At 34.3% G+C, this 17,764-nt stretch overlaps 1 protein-coding gene across 1 annotated transcript in view; it reads left to right on the top strand.

The window, feature by feature from the left end:
• The window catches only part of dpr8 (defective proboscis extension response 8), a 245,019-nt gene that overhangs the window by 87,123 nt on the left and 140,132 nt on the right, over nucleotides 1-17,764 (top strand). The window lies entirely within an intron of this gene.

Here is a 17,764-nt window from a genome sequence, read left to right as displayed (position 1 = left end):
GTTTATTTTCCCTGAGCAAGAGAGGAAAAAAGGAAAAAAAATTATGAAAAATAGGTAAGATGGAAAGAGGTAAGAGAAATAGCAGATGTTACACATAGGCTTCAATACTTTTTAATTACCTTAAAGCCAATGTTCGGGCAAATAATATTCTGCTAGACTCGCTGGTATGTTATAAGCTCGAATATATTATGATTCAGGTAGTACTTTTCCCGCGTATGGATAAACACAGTCTCAAATTCGGTAGTTGACGGTTTTCCATTAGTTATTCATAAAAAAAAATATCTGACAAAAACCATGAACAAATCTGAAACATGAGCAAAGTAAAAATAAATGTGAAAGTTACAATCATAATTTTTTTCATGATTTCTTCAAGCAACCGAAAAACAACCAAAAAATGCATGAAACTGCAATAAAAAGTCTCCTGCGGCTAATACAAGAATAATACGCACAATAGCATGCTGAAGTTTTCAACCTCACACACACACACATACACACACACAGACATAATGTGTATGACTTTTGATGATAGCTACTCACATCTATGCATACGTATTTAACCCTCTGCAGCTAACTTCCTGGTCTAAAAGACACCGCAAATCAAAGGTAAGAGCATATTGTTGCGAAATTTGTGGCTATGCTCCCATACTCTTTTTATCTTTTTGATTGATATTTCTTCTCCGTTCAGTACGGAAAGAGCACGTGTGTAGTTGTGCGGCAAAGTGTTCGGGATATTTGCCAGACCACCAGGTTAGTATATATGTGATATTTCATAGGGTCTTGCAGACCTCATGTCAGCTACATCGCAAAAATTATCATAGAGTTTCTCAGAACCTTCGCGACAGAAATCTTACATTTTCAATCAATTATCTCAAATAAAATGAGATCTTTCAAACGATTTTTAGCTAGAATAACAGTTTGCAAGTAAGCCAATGGGTTGGTCAAGCAAATTAATGAAGAAAAGCACTTTAGCACAGGCGACGACATATAGGACCCAAATTTCGAATCAGAAGAAATAACATTTGACGACGACAAAAATTCTTCAGAAGCAGAAATTTTAGAGCAATATTACCAATTTACAGAAAAATAGACTGCTTAAAAATTATTCAAAGTTAAAAAGAGATTTATATAGACTGATAACAAGAGTCCAACTAACTCTAGCAAACACATATCGTTAAATATTTCGTTGTATTATGTCAAAATACAGATTTTCATGCTAAGTCAAATGTTTGCGATTTGAAGGCATTCAGAATAGAGCATTTAAAAGATGATGCCTTGTGTCATAAGTCAAATATTTTTAAAAAATGTATCTACATTTCTCAAACTCAGTTTTGGAGCTCACATGCGTATTGATGGAATGCTGGTTCCTTTTAAAGGTCGCTGCGAATTTGTAGTCTATATGCTTCAAGAATCTGCAAAGTACGAAGTATGAATATCAGGATTTAAATTGAATTATTTATGCTACAATGCTTATATCTGTTTAAAAAATAAGAGAGATATTCCAACATGGTTTCTGCGTTCACCATATTTTTTCACAAAGGACCTTACTTTATTATCATACGTTCCGAATAAAAACAGTTTAATTATTTTATTTTCTTGCATACATCACACTTTGGGTAACCCACACTGAATCAGGCAAACCTATAATGATCGAAGACTGTACTAGCCATACACCAGAAGTACTCTGTATATTCGTGCAGCCGTAAAACTCGACGTTGGTCGAAAACAATTTTCAGCAGAATGCTGGATATGGTAGGAACTAACGCCTATGTTGCATATCTTGGAGATTATTGATCCCAAAATGGGAAGGTATAAGTTTTTATTACCTGTGGCTTAAGAAATGGTGCTAGAACAGTAAAGGTCCCGCGTTAATAACGACAAACTATAAGGAGGGTTTCGCATGGCCATAAGTCGAGTCTTGGGAAAACAATTGCCTCCTTCATCTCCCGAAAAAAGTTGGAATCCAATAGTGGTAAAAAACTTTGCTATATTTTTCGCCTTAAATAAAAAGGAAAACGATCTACAGCTGTTTCTTTGGCACAAAACTTATTTGTTTGCAGTGTTTTTTCTGTTCTCTATGCGAAAACTGCCAACAAAACGATTTTGCTCAAAAGGGGATATATTAACTACTGTCAACTGTCATTTCTTATTTTGATTTTGTTAAATAAACTGTTTTGCTTTTCTATGAAACTGAATGAAATAAATCCAATCTGATATCTGTATTTAATTAGGGAGTTATGCTCATATTGTTTTATATTGATATAACAGTCAGCAGCGGAAGTACTGCTTATAAAAGCAATGCTATTAACCCAATGTTACTAAGCTTTCGATAGTACGCAGCTATAAGTTTTCCACACAATTAAACATTTAGAATTAGTCTGTATATAATGGTGTATAAGGGAATAGCAACAAATAGGGCAATAATTTCAGACCAATTGCAGAGCGAGCAGCGAGGCATTCATATGGCTGATTGGATAAAGACTTTTGCCTTTACACTAGTATAAAGTATGAATATTGGAAATCTCGAGTTCGATGCTCAGCTCCCGAAAAGATAGTTGGTGAAGAAGTGAAATTCAGAAAGATGTCCTTGTAACCATCGCCGTTCGTAAACTTTGTAATTTTTGTCTAACGTCAATAATAAATTTAATTTGTTGAAAAAACCAATTTCTTTGAAATTTTAATAATATTGTGGCACACATTAACATATATCTTTATGCCTTACAATAATTACAGTAAATCAAATAATCACACATATATAAAAAGCAGCTAAGGGTGAAAAGAAAGAGAAAAGAGACGCACACACATGTACACAGAAATAAGCAGCGCCTACCACTCTGCCAAAGGCACACATATGCATAGAAGGCAACCGCCAAAGCGAATAAGAGCTCAAATGTTATAAGACATAAACACAAATGTGATTATGACATACAGAAATGGGAAATAAATATGCAACTGTTCGAGAAAACTGTTCGTGGAAAGTCTCGGCCCTAGCAGAAGTAAGCGAAGGAGACAGCTGAGAATATAAAAACAGCACAGACTGGGGAATAATCAGACAGTGTGACTTAAACACGCTATAAGTGAAGTAGGCGATTAATTTAACAGTTAAATACCACTACCACAGTAGCGTTGGTAATAAAAAACATTTTCCATACAGAATATTTGAGCTATTTATTCAACAGTTCAACGATTCGAACTATAACAGAAGGTGCAGACTAATCAGGATTTCCCAAAATTTGTTACAATATGTTAGTTTACGGAATATGTATTGTCTAAGAAAATAAAGCCAATAAAATTCCAACTCGGTTATTTAAAATATATAATTATTTAAAAACTTGATCTGCTGGACCTCACGTCAGGTATATAGTAAAAATTTTATCACACCAGCTGCATAGGGTTAAAATAATTTTTTTTAATACAAGAATGTAATTTTATTTTCTATGTTAAGAAGGAACAAAGAAAAAAACGAAAAAAAAAATGTGGAGTGCTAAGGAATTTTTATATAACAGGTCATGCTGACATTTTTTTTATCAGCTTGAATTTTCGTTGCTATATATAGGCCATAAAGCACTGATTGTTTCAGTGATTGTTTGTGTAAATATATACGGAAAAAAAGTTACATAAACTTTTATTCGAATGTGGTTTATTATACAGCTTGACTGGTCGTTGCAATTTACAACTTTAATACTATCAGATGTTGTAACTTTATTTAGCAATTCCTGCTAGTTAATTCATTTCTTTTTTCCTAGAATATTTGGTTCCATGTTTTTTGAATCACTGTGTGAGAAAAAAAGTTGCATTTTTTAGGCTGCATATTTTAGTTTTGTTTTTTGCAATCCCTTTTCAATTGCGTTCACTTTTTTTGATTGACTTAAAGTCACTCAACTGAACAGCCACGAATGAATTTGTTAATGTTTACATTTGTTTTTGGTCTGTTTTGATATCCCGCAAAAAATAAAATTTTGTATGCTTTTGATTTGATTTGCACTCGTTAACTAAGTTGGTTTACATATTTTCTGATGAAGGTATTTGTAGTCGGTGCCGGCATTAAGCTAACAATTTTGTTGTTTCTAGGATTATTTGAATTCAGGAAGTTTCCGAGGACTATTGCGAATATCCAAAGCAGTATTTTTAAAACAGTAACTTAGTAAATAATTCTGGTTTATTCTGGTAACACTGTGGACAAATTCAGTCTATGCGGGACTTTATTGACCGGCCAGTTCCACCTATCCTAATTAATAACAAGTAAGGAAGTCTAAGTTCGGATGTAACCGGACATTATATACTCAGCATGAGCTTCAATTGTACATTTCATTTCATTCTAAATTACTTTTCCACATAACACGTTGCACCGCGCGTTAAAAACAAAAAATTTTCCTAATTTCTTCTTACAATAAAACTTGATAAGTGAAATATCATTGATTCAAAACTATTTTTTGCTAAGTTATAGCTTATCATTCTAGTCTAAGACCCTTCTACATTTGTTATACTCAGTTGAGCAGAGCTCACAGAGTATACTAACTTTGATTGAATAACGGTTGGTTGTACAGGTATAAAGGAATCGGGATAGATATAGACTTCCATATATCAAAATCATCAGTATCGAAAAAAAATTTGATTGAGCAATGTCTGTCCGTCCGCCCGTTAACACGATAACTTGAGGTATCTTGATGAAATTTGGTATGCAGCTTCCTGGGCACTCATCTCATTTAAAATGAACTATATCGGAACATAACCACGGCCACTTTTTCGATATGGAAAATTTCGAAGAACCGAAAAAGTGCGATAATTCATTACCAAAGACGGATAAAGCGATGAAACTTGGTAGGTGAGTTGAACTATGACGCAGAATAGAAAATTAGTAAAATTTTGGACAATGGGCGTGGCACAGCCCACTTTTAAAAGAAGGTAATTTAAAAGTTTTGCAAGCTGTAATTTGGCAGTCGTTGAAGATATCATGATGAAATTTGGCAGGAACGTTACTCCTATTACTATATGTATGCTTAATAAAAATTAACAAAATCGGCGAACGGCTACGCCCACTTAAAAAAAATTTTAAAGTCGAATTTTAACAAAAAATTTAATATCTTTACAGTATACAAGTAAATTATATCAACATTCAACTCCAGCAATGATATGGTGCAACAAAATACACAAATAAAAGAAAGTTTCAAAATGGGCGTGGCTCCGCCATTTTTCGTTTAATTTGTATATGATACTTTTAATGCCAAAATTCGAACAAAAATTTACCAATCCTTGTGATATTTGGTAGGGGCTTAGATTCAAGGACGATAACTGTTTTGTGTGAAAATGAGCGAAATCAGTTGAAGCCACGCCCAGTTTTTATACACAGTCGAACGTCTGTTCTTCCGCTCGGCGCTTAACACGATAAATTTAGCAAATATCGATATATCTTTACTAAACTCAGTTCACGTACTTATCTGAACTCACTTTATCTTGGTATAAAAAATGGCCGAAATCCGACTATGACCCCGCCCAATTTTTAATATCGAAAATTACCAAAAATGAAAAAAATGCCATAATTCTATACAAAGACGAAAAAAGGGATAAAACATTGTAATTGGATGTGTTTATTGACGCAAAATATAACTTTAGGAAAAACTTTGTAAAATGGGTGTGACACCTTACATATTAAGTAGAAGAAAATGAAAAAGTTCTGCAGGGCGAAATCAAAAGCCCTTGGAATCTTGGCAGGAATACTGTTCGTGGTATTACTTATATAAATAAATTAGCGGTACCCGACAGATGATGTTCTGGGTCACCCTATTCCACATTTTGGTCGATATCTCGAAAACGCCTTCACATATACAAACTACCACCACTCCCTTTTAAAACTCTCATTAATACCTTTAATTTGATACCCATATCATACAAACACATTATAGAGGCACCCCTGGTCCACCTTTATGGCGATATCTTGAAAAGGCGTCTACTTATAGAACTAAGGCCCACTTCCTTTTAAAATACTCATTATCACCTTTCGTTTGATACCCACATTGTACAAACGCATTCTAGAGTCAACCCTGATCCACCTTTGTGGCGATATCACGAAAAGGTATCCACCTACAGAGCTAAGGCCCACTCCCTTTTAAAATACTCATAAACACCTTTCATTTGGTACCCATATCGTACAAACATGTTCTAGAATCACCCCTATTCCACCTTTATGGCGCTAGAACTAAGGCCCACATCCTTTTAAAATGCTTATTAACACCTTTCATTTGATAAACATATCGTACAAACACATTCTAGAGTGGCCTCTGTTTCCACCTTTATGGCGATATCCCGAAATGGCGTCCACCTATAGAACTATGGCCCACTACCTTTTAAAATACTTTTTAATACCTTCCATTTGATAAACATGTCATAAAACACATTCCAGGGTTACTCTAGGTTCAATTTCCTACATGGTGATTTTCCCTTATTTTGTCTCCACAGCTCTCTGCTGAGTAGTAGTGTTCGGTTACACCCGAACTTAGCCTTCCTTACTTGTTTTATGTCTAAGTTGCCGTGGTCTTTAACCGATCCCGTCCATTTTTACTAGGAAATAGTTGAGAGAACTTAGTTGAGACTTGGCTTAATGATACTTTTATGGATGGTGAATTCTTCGATGAAAATTTATACTGCGTTTTTGGTAAAGACCGCGATGCATCAAAATTTGGTTTATTAAGAGAAGGAGGCGTTTTAATTGCGGTTCGACGAAAATTTCGTGCGACTTTGGTGGCTTTGCCGAATGCTGATTCACTACTGGATATTCTCTGCATATTATTATTATATTATTATTATTATTATTATTATTATTATTATTATAAATATTTTCTGCTATAAGGAAAATATGTGTACCCAATTTTGTTATCATATGTAAATTTTTCTTCGAGTTATGACTCCCGAAACATAGAAACATGCTTAGTCATAAAAGGGGCAGTGCCACACTCTTTTTCAAAAATTTTAGTGTTTTCCGATTTAATGTTATAATTCAATTTAGAAAGTAAAATTCTATTGATACAAAGCTCTTATTTGCTAAGGTATGGCTTATTATTTTCGTCTTCGACCCTTTTGAAAATCTTGTATATAAAAGTGGGCGTGGTCCTGCCGAATATTGCTGCGATAGGTTTAACGATTTTTGATTTATGATTAACAATATTTTTGAAATTGATTTTATCACGAGCGGGCGGGGCCGCGCCCGTTTAAACAATTTTTTTTTATTTTTATTAAGAGTCTCAATATCAGTCCACACGTCAAATTTCAACATTCTAGGTTTATTATTTACTAAATGATCAGGTTTTTTATGTTTTCCAAAATGTTATATATATCTAAAAATTGGGCGTGGTTATCATCCGATTTCGCCATATTCAATACCAATCTATTCTGGGTCCATGAAGAAAATATCTCAATGGTGAAGATGTCTCAATATTTACTCAAGTTATCGTGTTGACGGACAGACGTCTGTACGTCTGTCGGACATGGCTCAATCAAATTTTTTTTCGATACTGATGATTTTGATATATGGAAGTCTATATATATTTCGATTCTTTTATACCTGTACAACCAACCGTTATCCAATCAAAGTTAATATACTCTTTGTGCAAAGAACGCTTTTTATATTGGTTGCGCAAGATGCGCACTGGTCAGGCTCGTATATTCTTGATATACTTTTATTAACCCTCATTATCAATTGTGTAACTTAAATCTTAAACAGAATTAGAAAATACAATTATTGAGAAAGGGAAAGTAAAAAAGTAATGCATGTATGAATGTGTGTTCTGTGTTATATAGGTATGTACGCGTTGATGTTAAATGTGAGTACGTATGTAAATAGTGGGTGTAATGAAAGAGAGTTTCAAATATTAGTAAGCTTAATAGGTAAAATAAATATGAGAGTAGGACTAAGCTTAAATTAAGATTGAGACTAAAGAAAGTAAGTATGTATAAATAAATATAAGTAAGTATGGGCGTACATAAGATTATAATGTAACTATATATTTTTGGTTTAAAAACGGTGTAAATTACCACCAACATTGACTCTCGTTCAGACGCCCATCCGAACTACTTACAACTTATGAGCGTTTACCGTCTGCAAAAAAGTTTAATTAAGGTACAGCTTTTTTGGTGAAGTTTGTCTGTTTTAATTCGTTACGTTTCTCTACATAATTAAGAAATTTGTAATCCGTCAATTCTTTTTCTTTTTTTCTTTTTGGTGACATTTCATTACTTAAAATTTTTTTAAAGATAAGTAAAAACGAGTGAATCAGCTTTTTGAAATTTAGATTTCTCAAGCAATTTCAACACCTCATTAGATATCATAACTAAGTATTCTAAAAAAATTTATGTATGGCGCTATAGCCTCCGAAAAGATTTTAGGTCGAACTTCTCTTCCGATTTGCGTTGTGCTCGTTTTAATTTTTCCTACAAATTGGCGGGACGGGGCCTACTTGTTTTATGACGACTTCTAACGGAATCTGCACGGCAGATGAGGTTTTCACTGAGAGCTTTTCATTGCACAAATATACTCGGAGTGCTTGCCATACACTGCCGAGGGGCGAGCCCGCTTAGAAAAATGTTCTTCTAATTGAAAATATTTGTTTCGAATATTTTGATGTTGCTTTGCCCCAGGATTTTCGGTGTGGCAGGAGCACGCTAACATGACACCACGGCGGCCGCCAACTAAGTGATCTGTTTTTGCTTAAATCAAACTTATTCATAGAACGTTCAAACAAGTCACTACTTGCCAGAAATAATACTTTGGGGCCTTTTGAGAAGAGCTTAGTTGGCTTGTTAATTATAACGACCGATATTATAATTATTTCTTTTTTTATATATTTTTTTATTATTGTTAATTATTCGGTTTGTTATCAGTTGCTACCGATTTGTTATCAGTTTGTCATTGTCTTATTATTGGTTTCTTGTTCGTTTGCTATCGACTACGCATGTGGCAACGGTTTTATATTGAAGTTTTATAGATATCTGTTTTATAACAAACCGATGAGGTATCGCTAACAAATCGATAATATGCCGATAAAAATTGGTAACTCTCCGACAAGAAATCCACACAAGAATTATCATAGCGAATGATACATTTTTGATATCGAAATCGATAACTTCTCTTCAACCCGCCGATAATTAATTGGTAACACTCCAATACAAATCTATAAACTTTCGGAAACAAATCGATAGCGTTTTTGCAACATATCGATAGCTTTTCGGATGGTTTCCAATATCTTTTCTATAACAAATCAATGAATGTTTGATAACACTCCAATAAGTAATCTGTAAAAATCCGATAATAAGTCGATAACATATGGATAATTTTTGATGACGGATAGCTCGATGATGGATTTCTCGTCGATAAAGAATAGATTTATTTTAGTTTAATCTAATATATCTTAATTTAATTTAATTAATTTCTTATGATTTAATTTAATTTAATTTTACTTTTCTTTATTTTACTTGTTTTTATTTGATTATAGTTTATTTTATTTTATTTCAATTTATTGTAAAGCATACAAATATCACACCCTACGCTTTCGCTTACACATTTGTCTTGTATTCCATATAGCACATATGTTTTGGATACTCAGATTTTACACACGGGTAAAAAACTTAAGGCCGGAAAAAAGTACAAGGGCATTAAGTTCGACCTTATGACTATCCAATCTGATGATTTTAAAGATCAAGAAAGTTGATAGTAAGTTTTTGCAGAACTTCGAAACGTAAAAAACATCGATTTTTACACTTTTTCAAGAGATACCCTTGATTTTTATTTATTTTTTTTTAATTTTTTCTATAAAATTTTGAGGCATCGCTGAAACGCTATGGCATTTAAACTGAATGTTGTTTTTGAGACGGAGATTTTAAAAGTATGAGCAAAATAAATGTGTGCCTCCAATACTCAAAACTATCATCATTCAAAATAGCGATACTTTTTTTTTGTCGTTTTCAATATTGACAGTTTTTTGCTTATAGCTTTTTGAGGCAACTGCGTATTGAAATTTGGATTATGCACGATAATAGCCTATAAGGGCTAAAAATACCTAAGGCTTCAAATTCGATGTGCCCCTTTCAGTTTGGAAGGTAGAGGCAGAAAAGGGGAAGCGCTTGGTTAAGTAAATTTTTTTCAGGGGCATGTTTTTTTGTGGGCACAGCTACAATTTTACTTTTATCACTTCATACCCATTTGTTAATTTTTTCTCTACACCACAGTAGTATACCATCAATTGCCTGGAATATTCACGCAAGGAAAGTTATTGAAGTTTGTACATGGGGCAAATATGCGAAATTTTCGACAAAAATTGGCAATCGTCAAAAAGTGTAGATTTTTTATTTTTTTTTTAAACCAGGTTTTATTTAAGAGTAAATGAAATGAACTACAAATTTGGTACAAATATTAAAAAAAAAGCATTACTGTTTTCATGTAATAGCCTTAAGATGTGGGAATATCGAACAAATAAAACGGGGAGACGGACAGACGGACGGATGGACGGACAGACGGACATGGCTAAATCAACTTATCTCATCCGCTGATCATTTTGGTATACTTATTGGTGGGTCTAACGGAAACATATACATAAAAAATGATTTGGAGCCTTGAAAATGAAAAAAATTGATTTCGACCAAAACAAGTCCCAAAAACCAAAAAAAAAACATTTTTTAAAAAACTGTTATCGACAGCGTTTTTATCGCATAATTTTAAGTGGGATAGGAACTATGAGAAAAATTCGGTTTCATCGGCAACACTTTTGCCCGTTTCTGAAGAAACCCTTAAAAAAAAATTGCCAAAAAATAAATTTTTTCACCAAAACACTCCTCAATACCCAAAAGATATATTTTTTTTTTTTTTCAAAAAACTGTTATCGCCAAAGTTTTTAGCGGACAATTTTGAGTCGGAAAGCGTACACGTGAAAATTTTAAAATCAAATGAAAATTTTTTATGTAGGTCATGAAAAAACTTTAAAAATCAATCAAAAACTCAAATTTTGCAGGCTCGAAAATTATTTTTTTTGGGTATGCGTAGTGGAACTTTTTTTCCTGAGCCCAAAACCTATCGAAAAATCGATGGCGCGATATAGGTTAATAAATCGAACCAGCATAATGTACATCCTGATAAAATTTCAACACAATCGGTTAAGAAGTATTTAAATAAGTAAAAAAAATTTAAGTTTTCCGGATTTATATTTTTATCAATATCTCCAAAACCGGATCCCGGGTATTAAAACGTTTTTACCTAAACATACTCCGTTCACATATCTATACGCTTTTAAAGATTCAGAGCAATCGGTAGAAAGGTGTTAAAATAAATGTGTTGCAAACTTTGCAGTAAAAAATATTTGGCGGTTATTCGGTTTTATATTTTTACCGATATCTACAAAACCGGGTCTCGTGTATCAAAAAAGTTTTACATAAGTAACAGCTGCATATATCTCGATATATTGTTAAAATTTCGATATAATCGGTACAGAAGTGTTGAAATAAATGTATATTTAACATTGCGACTTCAATTTATATATATTTTTGCGATATACCGCATTTACATTTTACACATATCCTCCACATGGCATACTACTTTCAATCACTACGCTAACAATAACACTTACACGCACACAAATAAAAAAGTTCAAGGCGCAATAACCTCCGACAAGATTTTAGCCAATCTTTTTTTCCAGTTTGCGTCCAGTTGCTCTAGTTGATTTCACTGTAATGTTGCTTAGTAAATCGCACGGACTACCAAAATGTACAGAAGTAAATTCCAGATATTGCCAAGTGAAAAGGTGAAAAAAATGAAATATTTCAGAGAAACCTAATGGATTAAAAAAAGCGTTTTTGCCGAAGGGTGAAAAAATAACCATATGTCATGACATATGTTTACATAAGGAAAAACTCATACATCTTCCTCAATACGGATGGCTATACGATTTGAGTGTTTTGTTTTATGTTTCCTAATGAGTGAGTGCGGGTGGTATATTGCCTGAGGAGGAGGTGTGAATTTGGCCAAATATTTTTATGTTCGGTTAATGATTTGTATGCATTCTTCACTGGGACAATATTTTTGTATGCTTTTTTTTTGGGCTAAGAGCTTTGTATTCATATTTACGCGTGTGTCGGGTTAAATATGAAACGCCACACCCGTGAAATTGTTTTGCCCAAAGCTCGCAGTGAGGAAGTCATTCAGTACAATGTAATTTCAATTGAACTTTTACCTCTGGTGTTGGCTTTTCTTGCTTCTTATGTTTCTTTATTTGTTGCTATTTAAAGCGCACACAATATTTCCGCTTAACTTTAACATCAAAATTTTTTGTTTTTTTACCGAAACTTTTTCTTGTTCTTCCTTTCATTGAGTTACTTTTGTTTACATTTCACGATGAACACTTCTGTCGGCAATTCTTTTCTCCCTCGAGTGTATGAAAAATTATCCGTAAGATGAGGGCTATTAGCTACAGAAGAGCTGGGCGTTGTTGTTGCCTTGTCAATTGGTTGTATTTGTATGCTTCAACGCGATTTTCCATTCACGCCTTCCATTTTTATGCTCGCTTATTTTTGTTTGTTCAGGTGGAAAGTTAACTTTTTATTTATTTCTCGTTTGTTATTATTTGAGTTTGTTTTAGTTGAAAATTATGTGGGAGTAATTGTAAAGTTATAAATAGGAGACGGGCACCATGGAGAAGGGGAATACTTTGTGAATATATTTATTTAATTTTTTTTTTTTTTTGCTGAAAATCAAATGACATTACGCCCATAATAGCTAATTGCAAAATTTTTATATATCGTTTCCAGCACCTTAGAAATGTCCTCGGTACATATATATTTTCTGTATATTCTTGCGTGAGCCTAAAATAACAGCAACAATTATTTACTGATTTGATTCATCAATTTTTTATTTCCTTAATTTGGTGGATTTTAGAAATGTTTTAAAATAAATAACAAAATTCGTTATATTAACCCTAGTTCGGCCGACGATTTTTACAGCTATTTTTGGCCGACGCACCCACCCCGGTGACTGCAAGATAAAGAATAAAAGTGTTCAACCCCTTACAGTTGTCTATGACTAAAATTATAAAACCTTATTTTGTATTTTTTCTACATACAGTTCGTTAAGTTAGGATGTTACGGGAAATGAGTTAACAAAATTTATTAAAAATATGTTTTTTTATTAAATAATTGTGGACTCGTCGGCCAAATACGTTGTGAAACAAGTGTAAACGACGAAAATTATAAAACCTTTTTGTTTGAATTTTTTCGACTTATTATTCATAAAGTTAAAGGTTAACCCTGGTTCGGCCGACGAGTCTTCGCGGTGATTCTCTCCTCAAAAAACACATTTTTAATAAATGTCTTTAAGTCATTTTCCGTAACCTCTAACTTAATGAATTTTAAGTCGGAAAAATACAAAAAAAAAGGTTTTTTAATATTTGTTGTCCTCAAGACCGAGTTTGTTATTTTGGTATCGGCAGCCGCCGTGGTATGATGGTAACGTGCTGCCCGTACCACACCGAGAGTCCTGGATTCAACTCCTGCGCAAAGTAACTTCAAAATTTAGAAACAAGTTTTTCAATTACCAAAAATTTTTTCTAATAGATACTGTCCCTCGGATGTGATTTGGCAAGCACTCCGAGTGTATTTATACCATGAAAAGCTTCTCAGTGAAAAATAATCTGCCTTGCAAATTCCATTCGCGGACGGCACAAATCATAAAGGTTCCATCCCATTTGTATAGAAAATTCAAAAGGAGCACGACGCAAATTGGAAGAGAAGCTTGGCCTCTATCTCCTCCGGTGCAATTCGCGTCAAGTATCTATCTCTAAATTTTAAAATTTATTTTATATTAAGAAAATGATTTTGAAAAGAACAAAGTTCCTAGACATTAAACCTGACTATTTCAAAACCCATAACGGCTTATAATCTACAATCCACATATTAAAGGCTTGGCATTAAGGCATTAAGCCATCAATGCAACTTGAAAGTTTTTCTTTATAACTTATTTTCAACTTTTTATTTGTCTCGGAGTCTTTGGAAAAAAAATTTATATTTTTAATTTATACAATTTTCGCGTTTCTATAGCAGGTCACCATTTTCCGACTAAAGCTGCAAACGTTGCAACAGAATGTAACCTAGCGAGACAACTCGACCTCAAAGAACCTTATATAAGAAATCTCAACTGTAGGATTCAATGTATAGATAATCGCAATTCATAGCTTCCGCAACCGAATTGGCAACCACAACAACGCGAGGCGAATACTGCTACAAACATGTATGTACAAAACAACTATTTAGCAGGAGAGAACCTGACTTCCCCAAGTTTCTCATGGAAACATAGAGTGGGGGCGGAATCGACTAGAAATTAATAAACTAGGGCAATTCTTTTACTATCCGCTGAACTTTTTTAACAATTCGTTGAAGTCCTTTGTCATTTCCAAACAACGGAAAACAAGCCTGCGAAACCAGCTAACGAATGTACGTCATATCGATCGATATCAGTCTTTTCGCTAGTGGCGAAGACATTGGAAACCGTCTTGCTCCCTTTTACGGTATAAATCAGGGAAAAAAAGCTTTTGACACAGTCAAACGCGACATAGAAGGTTTACCCCTTCCCTTTTTTTCTAAAAAGATTTACCGCAAATTATCTACGGTCACTCTGATTACTACGTGAAAGAAACAGAATTCGCAAAGATTGATCGTTCGGTGGTGTTAAGCTACGGACTGTCAGTCAGCCAAACATATTAGGGGTAACGTCCGATAAAAGTCTCACCTGCGAGGCACATGCCACCGGAATGTTATCTAAAACACAAAACCGAAATAAAATTTTCAATTCGATTTCCGGCAGCACTTGGGTAAAAGGTGAAGAAACGTTGCTAACTACATACAAAGCAATTGGCTGGCTAGGTGTCACCAGCATGGGTGGCTGGTCTTAAAGACACGCACTGGTAAGGCTGTAGGCCTGCTAAAATGCTGTACTCGGGACTGCTACGGGCGTATCGTTAAGACCCCCAAACAGCACGTACATAGGGAGCCAAAGAGCTGAATACTAAAGAGCATAACGAAATGCTAAAAAGACAGTTTTTGCTTAATTGTTGCAAGTCTGGACATCCTAGCAAACAATTTCTTGATCTAGTATCGCCTCAGAAAGGACTTAGGCAACATCCCAATAAGCACTATTCTGAGATCCGGCACCTGCCAATACAGCCGTTTGGACCAGACAAGCATAAGGAGGCCCAAGACCCATACCCAACCGGTAAGCGCGTTTAGCAGAATGTGTCCAGTGAACCCCGTCATCAATATACCTGTTGAAGAGAAGAAAGCACACTACGTAGGGAGACACGAGTCACCCTGGCCCAATTTCTTTCTGGCAGTGTTACCACAACAACAATAACAGGGCGGCGGGATGTCGGTGAACAAGAAACGTCTACCCCTAGTCCAGGCTGTTATGCGGACCGTGCCTATTGGACGATTTGCAAAAGAGATATTTTCGACTTATTTGAATGGAGGCTTCGCGGTACCGGGCCGCCCCGGGAAGTAATAATGGCCTCAAGCGGGGTAGCTGGTTTTGAACTACAAAACTTCAACACCAAGAAAGGAATGGAAGGAAAGGGTGAAAGGGTCGCAAGCCGGGGAAAAGGGAATTGCTATTAGCGTTGATTTGAATGCCGATAGCAATGAAGAAGTGAAGTCAGTGCGCTCGGTAAAGGGGCGGTATGCCAACCTGGAGAAACAACTAACGTTGGAACGGGAACGCGAAAGAGAGTTAAGGAAAACCCTCTCACAATACGGGACGGTATTAACAATTTAGCAGTGGTTGGGTGCACATTAGGCCAGACTGATACAAATAAGTTTATTTTAAGGTTTTTCATTTCCTTTCCTGATGCTTATACCCCAAAACAAGCTAATTAATTTTGTTTCGTTAGCTACACATTTTTCCATCTGTTTTGAATGCACCAAAATGCTCAACTGACAGCTACCCTCTTAATGACGCATTTGCCATTTACTCCAGCATAATGCTGCAATTTCCTGTCCTGAAATCATACTCGTTACATGTCCACAAAACTTAACTTAAATAGCGTAGTCAATGACGATGTTCGCCAACAAGTGTAAGACGTTGTGATTCAGAACGAAAGTGTCTAAGGCAACAATAAAATAAAATATCATAAAACTGTGACCGTGAATAAAGTTAAAATATCACTAGTTATAAACAAAGGTCAAAAAGAAAAAAAGCGAAAGCTATTAGAAGTGTTAAGTTGTCGGAATTTTCAACTAGAATTGAGGTGAATAGAAAAAGCTAATAAGGAAGGATAGTTTACGAGTAAGGCGTGTGCTCACCAATTTCAGCTCACTTACTTTGATAACTTCATAATATAGAACACCATTTATATAAATTCCTTCACGCTCCTTTCTCATGATGCGACACGTGAAAGACATTGAGAATAGCTGAAAACTGCTGTGTGGCGATTATAAAGTGTTTTACGGTAAAGCTGATGAAATTATACACAGTTAGTGTTGACGAGGACAAAGCTCATTTTGCATTCTACGATTAATGGTCAAACAACAAATGCTTTGTCGAAAAAAAAACTTTTCAGGTATACAAATAGAAATGTTTGAACTTAATTTCTTTCATAGGTTTTTTTTTGTTTTTTAATTTCATTTGCGTTGGTTGAAAATAAATGAAATGTCATCGTTTCATGCTTTGTATCCGCACTCAAAGAAAATTACAAAGTAATGATTACTTCATGGGTCAACTCTATGGTTGGCTCATCTCTACAGCAACAACATAACTTTGTTTAGATTGTCAAAATCTGTGTGTTGGTATCGAACGTGTGGGAAAATAATGCGCTAAATTAGATGCATTTACTAAAAAATAATTTAAAGTGATGAGAAATAATTTTTTAATAAAAAATGTACCACCGCGGCAGTAAATAATTGTCAATATGTTTGTTACATTTTTCCTTTTGACAATCCCTATGCCAGTGAAATTAAAAAAAAAAAAATAAAATAAAATCAGCTGATGAGATGAGCCAACCATATAATTGAGTCATGGATTACTTCTAGCTTTTTTTTTCAAATAAAACGCTGGAAAATATTATTTAATAAGGTATATTTGGTGCTTTGTTAAATAAGGATTATTAACTAAAATATAGTTTTTATAGTTGTCATATAGTTGGACACAAATGCAAAGTAATGGCATAAAGAAATCGCGATATGATAAAAACGGTCGGACTCTTTTCTATAACTTTGTATTAAAGGTTAGTTATGTGTATGAGTTGGGAACAATTTTTTTTTTAAACAAAATGACATCAGCACAGACAAAGTGATAGCTGTTTCAATTATACTTTGTATACGAAATTTCCTGATGACGATTACGTGGCGGTTTTCGAAATGGTACCATCGCAATATGCCAGTAAATGTTTCTTTATTTCTTTTCAGTTTCTCTCAGGAAAACATAATAATTGAATATTCAATTATTATAAGACGGAGTTAAGCTCATGAATTCTTAAAATAATAAGTATACCTTGTAAATCTCAAAAAAAACCTTCTCTCCTAATAGTGGAACTTGAACTTGCACTCCTGCGATGGTTGAACTATTGATAAATATAATCAGCAAAAGCTTTGTTTTTGTTGTGAACAATTTATTTCTTTGCACTGATTTATCCTTTGGACATTTACACATTGTATGTTAGCTTGTACCAAAGCTATGATTTGTTGTTGGTGGTTCATTTTAAGAACTGGGCAAGAATTAATTGTTCAGTGGTCGAAACGTGAATCGGAT

This window comes from Eurosta solidaginis, chromosome 4 (assembly GCF_040869045.1).
Source record: "Eurosta solidaginis isolate ZX-2024a chromosome 4, ASM4086904v1, whole genome shotgun sequence".
In the NCBI taxonomy this organism is placed as follows: Eukaryota; Metazoa; Arthropoda; class Insecta; order Diptera; family Tephritidae; genus Eurosta; species Eurosta solidaginis.
This window is presented reverse-complemented; position numbering and strand designations above follow the sequence as displayed.